Consider the following 11,487-nt stretch of genomic DNA (forward strand, 5'->3'; position numbering starts at 1 on the left):
AACTATATCTTCTAATTCACCTATTCTTCTCTCTGCCTCGTCAATCCTTGAGGTGGCTGCCTCCAGTTTGTTATTCACCTCACCTATAGCCTTTTTTAACTTATTATATTGCCTAGTCATTGTCTCAGTTGATTCTTTGATGCTTTTCTCAACCCCAGCGATTAATTTTATGACAAGTTTTTTAAATTCTTGGTTCGGTATGTTGTCTAGATCTGTCTTGAGCAGTTCTGTGGCTGTGACTTCCTCTTGGAGGTTCTTCAGGGGATAGTTCCTTCGTTTTGTCATTTTTACTAGTTTTCTGTCTCTTGTCAGCTTTAGAAAGCTCGTTGTGCACTGTGCACCTGTTAATATTTCTCTGTCAAAGGAGGCTTATTGACTGTCCAGGGCCTGTCGTTTCAGGAAATATTCTTTTATTGGTGTCTCTCAGTTTCTCTTGTTGTGCCTTTGAATATTTTATTTCCCTACTCAGCGATATTTGGGACTTGCTGTCACACACACTTTGGCTTATTTCTTGGTGTAGCCCTAAGAAGGAAAACAGGCAGACACACACAGAGGGAACAGTAACACACAAACACACAGACAAATCAAACAAACAAACACATTAACCAGGGGAAAGAAAATAAAGAGAATGGAGAGGAAAGAGACAAAAAGAGGAGAAGAAAAGAAAAAGAAAAATAAATTAAAAAAAGAAAAAATAAATAAAGGGGATCAGAGACAACAAAGGACAGTGGACAGTCTAAAAGTGTATGACCAGTTGAGGGGAGAGGTAGGGATGAGATATAGGAGAATAAATCTGGATTGCAAGAAGGTAAAGAAGAAAAAAAGGAAAAAAGGGGGAGAAAGGAGAAAGGAAAATGAGGAGTAAAAATTTTAAAAAGTTTAAGTTAAAAAAAGTAATAATAATAGAGAATGCGTACAGAAAAAGGTGAAAAGAAAAAAATTATTAAAAAAAGCAAAAAACAACAACAAAAAAACCCAAAAAACAAAACAAAAGCAGCTACCCCTCGTGGATAGGCGTGGTTTGATGTGATAGGTCTCGGAGGCTGCTCTCAGAGGCTCCGCCTTGGTGTCTGCAGGGATTAGATAGGCGGCATGCCAAGCTCTGCTGAACTATGAATTGTAGGCCACTCTAATGAGTCCGATCTCCTTTTGCCACTGTTGAGCGAGGTTGAGTTGTATTTTCCAGGCCCGCCTCGGTTCAGAGTTCCAGTCCATGAACTTTTTATGCTACCACAGATGAGATGTTTTTGTTTTGGTTGCTGGTTTCTTAGGGGGAGGAATAGGTTTGTCTTGGCTCAGGCTGGGATTTTGGCTGCCCCTGTCTGAGGTGAGATGTGCAGCAGGAGGTGAAGTATGTGCACACTGTCACAGACCCAACCCCCAGCGGGGACCGCGTTAGCGTTGGGGGAGGAATGAGGGCGTAGCTGTTGCTGGAGGTGGCGCCAGGAGCTGCTGGAAATGAGCTGGGAGCTCCTGCAGCCTGTGCACGCACCCAGGTCTCCACCGCCGCCAACTCTCTGCTGGGATCACACAGAGGTGGGGGCTATTTTTTCCCTGTTGGCACCCGGGATTCAAGGTTCGCGCAGCCAATGCTGGGGGCGAGATGCTCCGTGGAAATGAGGTGCGTGCTCCCACTCCCAAAACCAAGGTTGAAGTGAGCACCTCTGACATCGCCACTGCAGGGGTTGCAGACTCCTTGCCAAGATGGCGCTGGGCTGGAAGCTGTTCCTTCCCTTGTGCCACCTGGGTTTGGGATTTAGGCTACCCAGCAGTTATCTATCAAGTGAGCTTCTCTCTCCAAACACGGTTAAGCATTCTTTACCTCTTCCCCGAGACAGTACTATGAGCATGTTCAGTCTCCCTGTCTCTTCCCTTTGTCTCTTGGGCTCGGCGCACTTACCCTGAGTTGGGCTGGGGCTGCCACCTCCCCTGCCCATCTCGGGCTGACCCGTTTTCCAATCTCCCCAGTTCGCACTCACTCACTCAGGTATCCTTCAGGTTCTCTTCCTTCTGGAGTCTGTATTTTCTCCTTCTGCTCTTGCAGATGAGAGTAGTATCCTTCTCAGTTCGATCGATGGGGCAGAGGAAGTTTACAGAGCTCCCTTCCTATCTGCCATCTTGGCTCCTCCCCCTCTTTTTTTTTTAAATTAAATCCAAGTTAGTTAGCATATAGTGTAGTAATGATTTTAGGAATAGAATTCAGTGATTCATCACTTACATATAACACCCAGTGCTCAACCCAACAAGTGTCCTCCTTAATGCCCCTCACCCATTTAGCCCATTGACCCACCCAACACCCCTCCAGCAACCCTCAGTTTGTTCTCTGTATTTAAGAGTCTCTTATGGTTTCTCTTTCTTTGTTTTTCTGTTATTTTTGCTTCCCTTCTGTTAGGTCCATCTGTTTGTATCTTAAATCCCACATATGAGTGAAATCATATGGTATTTGTCTTTCTCTAACTTATTTTGCTTATCATTAATACCCTCTAGTTCCATCCACATTGTTGGAAATGGCAAGATTTCATTCTTTTTGATCTCTGAGTAATATTCTATTGTATATATATATACCACATCTTCTTTAGCCATTCGTCTGTCAATGGACATTTGGGCCTTTTCTATACTTTGGCTATTGACATTAGTGCTGCTATAAACATTAGGGTCTATGTTGCTTTGAAACAGCACTCTTGCATCTTTTCGATAAATACCTAGTAGGGCAATTGCTGGGTCACAGAGTTGTTCTATTTTTTTTTTAATTTAGATTTTTAGTGTTTTATTTATTTTTGATACAGAGAGAGACAGAGCATGAGAGGGGGAGGGGCAGAGAGAGAAGGAGACACAGAACCAGAAGCAGGCTCCAGGCTCTGGGCTAGCTATCAGCACAGAGCCTGACGCAGGGCTCGAACCCACGAATGTGAGATCTGACCTGAGCCGAAGTCGGAGGCTTAACCAACTGAGCCACCCAGGCGCCCCAGAGTTGCTCTATTTTTAATTTTTTTGAGGAAACTTCATATTGTTTTCCAGAATGGTTTCACCAGTTTACATTCCCACTAGTAGTGCGAAAGGATTCCTTTTTCTCTGCATCTTCACCAACATCTGTTGTAGCCTGAGCTGTTAATTTTAGCCATTCTGATAGATGTGAGGTGATATCTCACTGTGGGTTTGATTTGTATTTCTCTGTGATGTTGAACATTTTTTAAAGTGTCTGTTAGCCATCTGGATGTCTTCTTGGGAAAAGTATATATTCATGTCTTTTGACCATTTCATCACTGGATTATTTGTTTTTTTAAGTGTTGAGTTTGATATGATCTTCATAGATTCTGGAAACTAACCCTTTACCTGATATGTCATTTGCAAATATCATCTCTCATTCCATATGTTGCCTTTTAGTTTTGCTGATTGCTTCCTTCACTGTGCAGAAGATTTTTATCTTGGTGAGGTTGCAATAGTTCATTTTTTGCTTTTGTCTCCCTTGCCTCTGGAGACATATCAAGTAATAAGTTGTGGTGGCTGAGGTTAACGAAGTTTTTGCCTGCTTTTTCCTCTAGGATTTTAATGGCTTCCTGTCTTATAATTCGGTCTCTCATCCATTTTAAGTTTATTTTTGTGTATGGTGTAAGAAAGTGGTCCAGGTTCATTCTTCTGCATGTTGTTGTTAGTTTTCCCAATACCATTTGCTGAAGAGACTGTCTTTTTTTCCATTGGATATTCTTTACTGCTTTGTCAAAGATTAGTTGGCCATACATTTGTGGGTCCATTTCTGCGTTCTCTATTCTGTTCTATTGATATATGTGTCTGTTTTTGTGCCAGTACCATACTGTCTTGATGACTACAGCTTTGTAATACATCTTGAAGTCCAGAATTGTAATGCTTCCAGCTTTGGTTTTCTTTTTCAGGATTACTTTGGCTATTTGGGGTCTCAAATTTTAGGACTGTTCGGTCCAGCTCTGTAAAAAAAATGCTGGTGTTATTTTGATAGATTTTGATGGATTGAATGTGTAGATTGCTTTGGGTAGTATCAACAAGCATCTGACTCTTGATCTGAACTCAGGTCTTCATCTCAGGGTCATAAGTTTGGCCCACGCTGGGCTCCATGTTGAGTGTGAAGCCTACTTAACAAATATTTCAGAAAACTGGAAGGGAACTTGTTAATCTGATAAAGGAATGCCTGGTATCACTAATTCTATTCAGTCTTGTAAAGGGGATCCTAACCAAAGAACTAAGATAAGGGGGAAAAGGATAAAGGATTAGATAAAAAAGAAGCAAAGTTGTTTCCATTTACAGAAAATATTAAAACGTGATAGCATATGTAGAAAATTCAAAAGAATGGAGATGCCTGAGTGGCTGAGTCAGTTAAGCATCCAACTTTTGATTTCAGCTAAGGTTATGATCTCACAGTTTGTGAGATTGAGCCCCATGTCGGCTCCACACTGACAGTGCAGAACTTGCTTCGGATTCTCTCTCTCCCTCCCTCTCTCTGTCCCTCCCCCATCAGTAAATAGATAAACCTTAAATAATAACATAAATAAATAGACAAATAAATAGATAAATAAAAAATAAATACCTCACAGGAGATAATATAGAATATATTCATGAATTCAGTGTAGGGAAGTATTTCTTAAGACTCAAATACAGTAAGTATAAAGAAAAAGATTGATCAATTTGACTACATTAAAATCAAGAACAGGAGTGCCCTGGTGTCCCAATCAGTTGAGCATCCAACTCTTGATTTTGGCTCTGGGCATGATCCCAGCATTGTGGGATCAAGCTCTGGTTGGGCTCTGCACTGAGTGTGGTGTCTGGTTAAGATTTTCTCTCTCCCCCTCTGTCTCCTCTCCCTGCTCATGCTCTCTCTCTCTCTCTGAAATAAAAAAAAAATTTTTAAAGAATGTTTAAGCTTATGATTTAAAAAAAATTAAGAACATCTGTTCATCAAAAGACAGGTCACAGAATAAAAATAAGTATTTATAACATATATAATTAAGAAAGGATGTCTGCAGGATGTGTAAGTTAATGGGAAATACTACAAATTAATAGGGGAAAAAACCCCTAACAAAGAAATAAGCATGAACTAAAGATTTAAACTAGCACTTCACAAGAGGTAGTCCACAAGGTGAGCAGACATGAAAAGTTGTTACACTTCAGGCAATGCAAATTAAAGCCACAATGAAATATCACTGTATGAACCAAAATAGGTAAAATTAAAGTCTGAATATATCAAATGTTGATAAGAATACAGAGTAAAGGCAATTCTCATATACAGTTAATGAGAGTTCAGTGGTTAAACCACTTTGGGAAAGAGCTTAGCATTATTTTATAAAGTGGAAGATGACCTATGATGCATTATTTCCACCTCTACATACATAACAAATACATACAATATTATACATATATCTTCAAAGGCAGACAAAAGAAATTATACAGTTAAGGAATGTACACACATATGAGAAAACTATTAAGAAAAACAAGGAAGTGATTGCTATAAAAGAATACTGCTTACCCAGGGCGAGGAGGGAATGATGTATCAGCAAGTAGGGATGCACAAGTCCTTTTTGAACAATGGTAAGGGTTTTTTTTTTTTTTTAGTTAGCCTGGATGGTAGTCACAGGAGTATTCCCTCTGTAAGTTTTCCCTTTGTAAGTTCTCAATTTATTTTATATTTATGTTTTGTTATATTTGTATTTATGTGTGCTATATTTCACAATTAAAAATGAGCTTTAAAGAGCATTTAATTCAACACCCATACTTGACACAACTCTTAGCAAACTAGGAACAATAGGGATTTTTCCTTAACTTGATAAAAGTTATTTTTAAAACAACACACAGAGAACACTATACTTACTGTGAAAACATTAGAAGCATTTCTTTTAAAACCGGGAACAAAAGGAAGATGCCAGCTATCACTGCTTGTATTCAACATTGTACTAAAGATCCTGGCCAGCACAAGGAAAGGAAATTATAGGCATAGTATTGGAAAGGAAAAAGCAAACTGCCATCATTTGCAGATGACATGACTATCTTTGTAGAAAATTCAAAAAGTCTATAGAAACATTATACAGAAGAGAGAGCTTATCAAAATGGTTGGTTCTAAAACCAATATTGAAAATCTGTTGCATTTCTATATACCAGCAAAAACCAATTTGAAATGTCATCTTAAAGATACCATTTGCCATAACACAAAAGCAATGAAGTGCCTAGGAATGAATAAAACCAAAGATGTGCATAATCTGTATGCAGAAAATGACACAACATCACTGAAAGATATTAAAGACCTAAATGTATGAAAAGATATCCCAAATCCATGATAGGAAATTTCTATATCCAAAAGATGTCAACCTGACTCACATTGGACTTTAGATTCAGTGTAATTCCAATCAACATCCTATGGAACTTGACAAGTTGATTCTCAAATATGGCGATGGCTGAGAAGTGTCAAGATCTTCCCAAAACAGAGTATATTGGTAAGGTAGTGTTCATTCTAGAAGATATCTATGTTTTTTTAAAGCTATAGGACAATATGCTATTGGTGCAGGTTTTAAAAAGTTGATTAGTGGAACAGAATAGTGTCCAGAGGGAGGCATCTTTGAGCTTGCCAAGTAGACACCATGAGCAAAACTCACCCTCCCGAGTTGAAAAAATTTATGGACAAGAAATTATCATAGAAATTAAATGGTGGCAGACATGTCCAAGGAATATTGCGGGGGTTCGATCCCTTTATGAATCTTGTAATAGATGAATGTGTGGAGACGCCAACTAGTGGGCGGCAGAACAATAGTGGGATGGTGGTAATTCAAGAAAATAGTATCATCATGTTAGAAGCCTTGGGACGAGTATAAATAATGGGTGTTTTCACCGGAAGAAACCAACTGCTTCCACATGGCCCCTCCATAGCATGTATTTTACTACAATATAAAACCAGGTCATGCATTCTCATATTGAAATTTTTTGTTAAATAAACTTTTTAATAGTAAAAAAAGAGAATAGTGTCCAGAAACAGATCCATGTACATATAGAAGTTTGATACATAACAGAGTTAACAAAGCAGATCAGGCAAAAGGGAGGGACTATTTAGTAAATAAGATTGGGATCATTGATTTTCCATATCAAAAAATGCAAAATAGATTGTCATAAAAATCCATGCACAAAAAAAAAATCAATTCTAGGTAGACTTAGGACTTAAGTATAAAGAGCAAAGGTTTAAAATCTTCTGAAGAATATGTAAGAAAATATTTTTCTGACAAGGAGGGTAGAGCCATTTTTTATATAAGATGCAAAAAAGCATAATCATAAATGAAAGGTTGATAAATATGCTTATATCAAAATGAAGAACTTTTGATAATGAAAATACATCATGAAAAAAGTAAAGGACAGGTCACAAATATCTGACAAAAGAGAAGATAATTTCAACATATAAAACTGACAAAAGATTAGTATCCATAATACATAAACAACTCCTACAAATCAGTAAGTCAAAAAGGAAAGATGTAGGGACGCCTGGGTGGCTCATTAGGTTAAGCGTCCAACTCTTGATTTTGGCTCAGGTCATGATCTCATGGTTCATGGGTTTGGGCCCTAAGTTGGGTTCCATGCTAACTGTGGAGCCTGCTTGGGATTCTCCCCCTCTGCCCCTCCCCTCCATCTCTCTTTTCCTCTCCCTCTGCGTCACAAAATAAATAAATAAATGAACTTTACAAAAAGGGAAGATGTAGAATAGTATACACAGTATGCCAATTTTTTATGTAAAACGCACAGGGGAATAAGAATCTCTATGTGCTTGTGCATGCAGATACTGGAAGAATGCACAGAAGTTAGTCACACTTATGGCAGGGATCGGAACTGGAAAGATGGTAAACGGAGCAAAGAATGGCAACTTTCACCATACACCATTTTATATATTGAAAACTTTTCTTACCCATTAAAAATAATGAGTTGCAAAAATTAAATAGTTGAATTTAAGTTAATGAGAGAGAAAGAAAAAGAATGGGAGGAGATGTGGAAGAGATGGTGAGTAGAGACCATCTTCTGAGATGCTTTGCTGTAAAGGGAAGCAGAGAAGGGCAAACATAGGAGGGGAAGGTGGAGCTAAGGAGGGCTTGTTTTAGGCTGTAAGAAATTACAACATACTCATATGCAGCTGGAATAATCAAGTAGAAAGGACAGTGATGCCCGGGAGAGGGAGGGGAGCCACTAGAGTGAAGACTTTGGGTGGTTGAGATGGTCTGGGACCTCCCCCCACCCAGAAGGAGAGGTGGGCTGGGATGTGGAGGTGGGGGGTGAAGGTGAGGGAGAGTTCTCTTCTGTCTGCTTCTATTTTCTCAGAGAAACAGCAAGCAAGATCATCAGCTAGGAGTGGGAAGAGTTCAGAAGGTCACTGGACATTTGAAGACAAGAAACAGACTGAAACTTACTCTGACAAATACTGGGAAACCCCAATGAGCACAGAGATAATGATAAAGATACCGCAGAGCCAGATACAGGGAGAGAATTCATAGATTGGGGAATGTGGGAAGTTTCTCAAATTCATCGAAGACACATTTAATACTCTGCATTTCATTGTCTCCTTCACTAGACTCTAAGTTCCACGAAGACAGTGATGACTTTGTTCTTGCTCTCCATTGTATCCCTAGCCAGCAACACAGTGCCCAGCACGTAGTAGGTGTTCCAAAAAGAGTCATCGAAAGAATGAAGGAATCAAGAATACTAGAAATAATTGATAATGATCCAAAGTCCTCAGTGTAAAAGGCACTTACACAGGTAGTAAATATTGACTTGATAAACATGACCTACACGCATCAGTTAACGAGTCCTCTTACAGCATATCCTCAGGATACGGGGCTTAGTGGGGCCCAAGGTATTGCATGATTTGCACACCCTGCCTCACATAGCCCGGTTTGCATTCAATGCGTACCGTCTTTCCCTGGCCACAGGGAAACATTAGGAGGGTGGCTCACTCACTGCTGTTTCTGACCTGGAAATGAAGCGCTGTCAGGGACAGATGGGAGGGCAGCCACTGCAGATGCTGGTCAGAACAGCAGGCTTCCTTCCGGGAGGCGGGAGTGCCAGGCTAATGACAGTAATAACACAGAGGGTGGAAGGCAAGAATCTGGAGGAGCGTGGGTGTGAGCAGAGACTCAACTTAAAGCATTCAACACAGGACAGGGATCAGGGATGGGAGGCAGACAGAGAGGAAAGGCAGGTGGAGAGTAGAGAAGAGAACGAAGAATTCAGAGTGGATAGGCATCCCAGGTAAAATTTACTAAGCAATAAATATTGAACATCTACTATGTGCCAGGCTCTGAGGGTAGGATACAGGGTGAACAAGACAAATGAGATCTTTGTTCTCTAGTGTATGGCTGGCAGGGGTGAGGGGAGGTGATGAACAGTAAACAAATATAAGATCATTTCAGAGAGTGATGAGTTGGAAACATATTAATAAAGCAGGGGTGCCTCAGTGGGTCAGTCGGTTAAGTGACCAACTTTTGATTTTGGCTCAGATCATGATCCCAAGGTTATGGGATCAAGCCCCATGTTGGGGTCCATGCTGAGCATGGAGCCTGCTTAGGATTCTCTTTCTCTCTCTCCCTCTGCCCTCCCCCTGCTTGTGTGCTCTCTCTCTCTCTAAAATAAAATTTTAAAAAATATATCATATTGATGAAACAGAGTGGGTGACTGAATGACAAGAGGGAGCCAACCAGGTGAAGAAGAGCATGAGGAGTGGGCAAAGGTTTTCAGGAAGAGGGGGTCAAAAGTGCTGGGATGTTGAGGGAATGATTTCAGATGTTTGAGAACATCAAGAAATCTGATCTTGCAGGAGCATTGTTTGAACATAGAGGAGGAGTACAGATTGGAGGGCCTCTCCTTACAATGCATTCAGATTTATTCCAAGAACAATGAAAAACCATTCAAATATTTTAAGCGGGTAAGAGCAAGATATGATTTAGATTATAAAAAGTTGTGAAGACTAGATTGTAAAGAGCAAGGGCAGAAGCAAGGGACCAGCTAAGAAGCTGTTGCCCTTTTCCAGATGAGCGATGATGGCTTGAACCAGGATGGAAGTAACAAGAGATGGAGAGAAGTGGAGGGATTCAGGATACATTTTGGATGAAGACCTCACCTCACAGAACTTGCCGGTGAATTAGATCCAGGGCAAGAATCAGTGAGAAAAGGGAAAGTGGGGAAAAGATGTTTCCTAGGTTTTCAGCCTGAACATGTAGTTGTCATGTCCCAGGATGGGTCACATGGAGAGAATATGATCGGCAGGGGAAGACTTCAAGACATTTATTTTAGCCACATTAGTATCACATGGCTATTAGACACCCAAGTGGAGATGTCAAGAAGCCTGTTGGATAAATGAGTCTGGAGCTTTGGATATAAATTTAGGAGTCGCTGACATTTACATAGTATTTAAGACCTGGGACTGGATGACATCACTGGACACAGAATGTGGAAAGAGAAGAAAGCCAAGGACTGAGCCCTAGCAAGCGCTAACATTTAGAGGTTGAGCAGAAGAAGACTAAGGAAAAGAAAACCAGTTGGAAGGAAACTCAGAGAGTGTGGCATTCTAGTTGTGCAATCACAAATAAAACATGGTAGAGAGGGATGGGGTAGGATGGAGTGAGAGGGGGATAGAGAGGCTAAGGAAGGTCTCTCAGGGAAGGTGACATTAGATCTCAGTGAAATTTTAATGAAAAGAGTGAGTCATTATGAAAAGCCAGGGGAAAACATTACAGGCAAAGGGTACAGTAAGTGCCAAGGCCCAGTGGCAGATTAAGATCCTCTAGTTCTAGGAACATAGATGAGGTCCAATGTGGCTAGGGCACATAGAGCGTTAGGAGAGGAAACCAGAAAGCAACCTAGTGGACAGGTCCTAAAGGGCCTTGTAAATCACTATAAGGAATTTGGATAATCTGGTGCTAGAAAAGCTGAGTAATGCAACTCTATCTACTTATTTTAAGGATCATTTGAGTTGCTTGGGGGAGAATGCATTGTAAACAGGACCAGAGTGGGATGGGGGACCAAGCCTTGGGATAATCCAAGGATGGTTCGAGGTCTTCACCACCACCCTCAGCCCCACCTTGATGCCCAACGCTCTGCAATCTCCACCAGGGCCGAGACGCGGTTAGAGACGCCGAGCCTTAGGTGATTCAGAATCTCAGACACTGACTGGGGTGAGCATGGATGTCCGTGGAGTTGGGTGGAAGGGGTGGAGAAGCCTGCCACCATCACCCAGGGGGATCAGACTGGCGCTTATCCTCTGCTGACCTCTCCAACCCTCCACCTGGGACCCAGCTGGGCGCACTCCAGCCGCACGGCAGCAAGAGGGTTAAACGGTGCGGGGCCCACCGCGGGAGGGGGAGAGGCGGAGACCGTGCTCTCCGAGCTGTCGCGCCGAGCCCAGCCGAGCCGAGCGCAGCCCGAGCCGAGCCGAGCCGAGCATCTCCCGCCGCCACCGCCGCCCCGCGCCCCGGGCGCCCACCCCCCACCCTCTCCAGC

At 41.5% G+C, this 11,487-nt stretch overlaps 1 pseudogene; it reads left to right on the forward strand.

Annotated features, from left to right (window-relative positions):
* The first annotated feature begins 6,599 nt into the window (after positions 1 to 6,599).
* LOC115304830 lies at positions 6,600 to 6,830 on the forward strand (annotated as a pseudogene).
* The last annotated feature ends 4,657 nt before the right edge of the window (positions 6,831 to 11,487 follow it).

The sequence above is a fragment of the Suricata suricatta genome, chromosome 10, assembly GCF_006229205.1.
Source record: "Suricata suricatta isolate VVHF042 chromosome 10, meerkat_22Aug2017_6uvM2_HiC, whole genome shotgun sequence".
NCBI classification, from domain to species: domain Eukaryota; kingdom Metazoa; phylum Chordata; class Mammalia; order Carnivora; family Herpestidae; genus Suricata; species Suricata suricatta.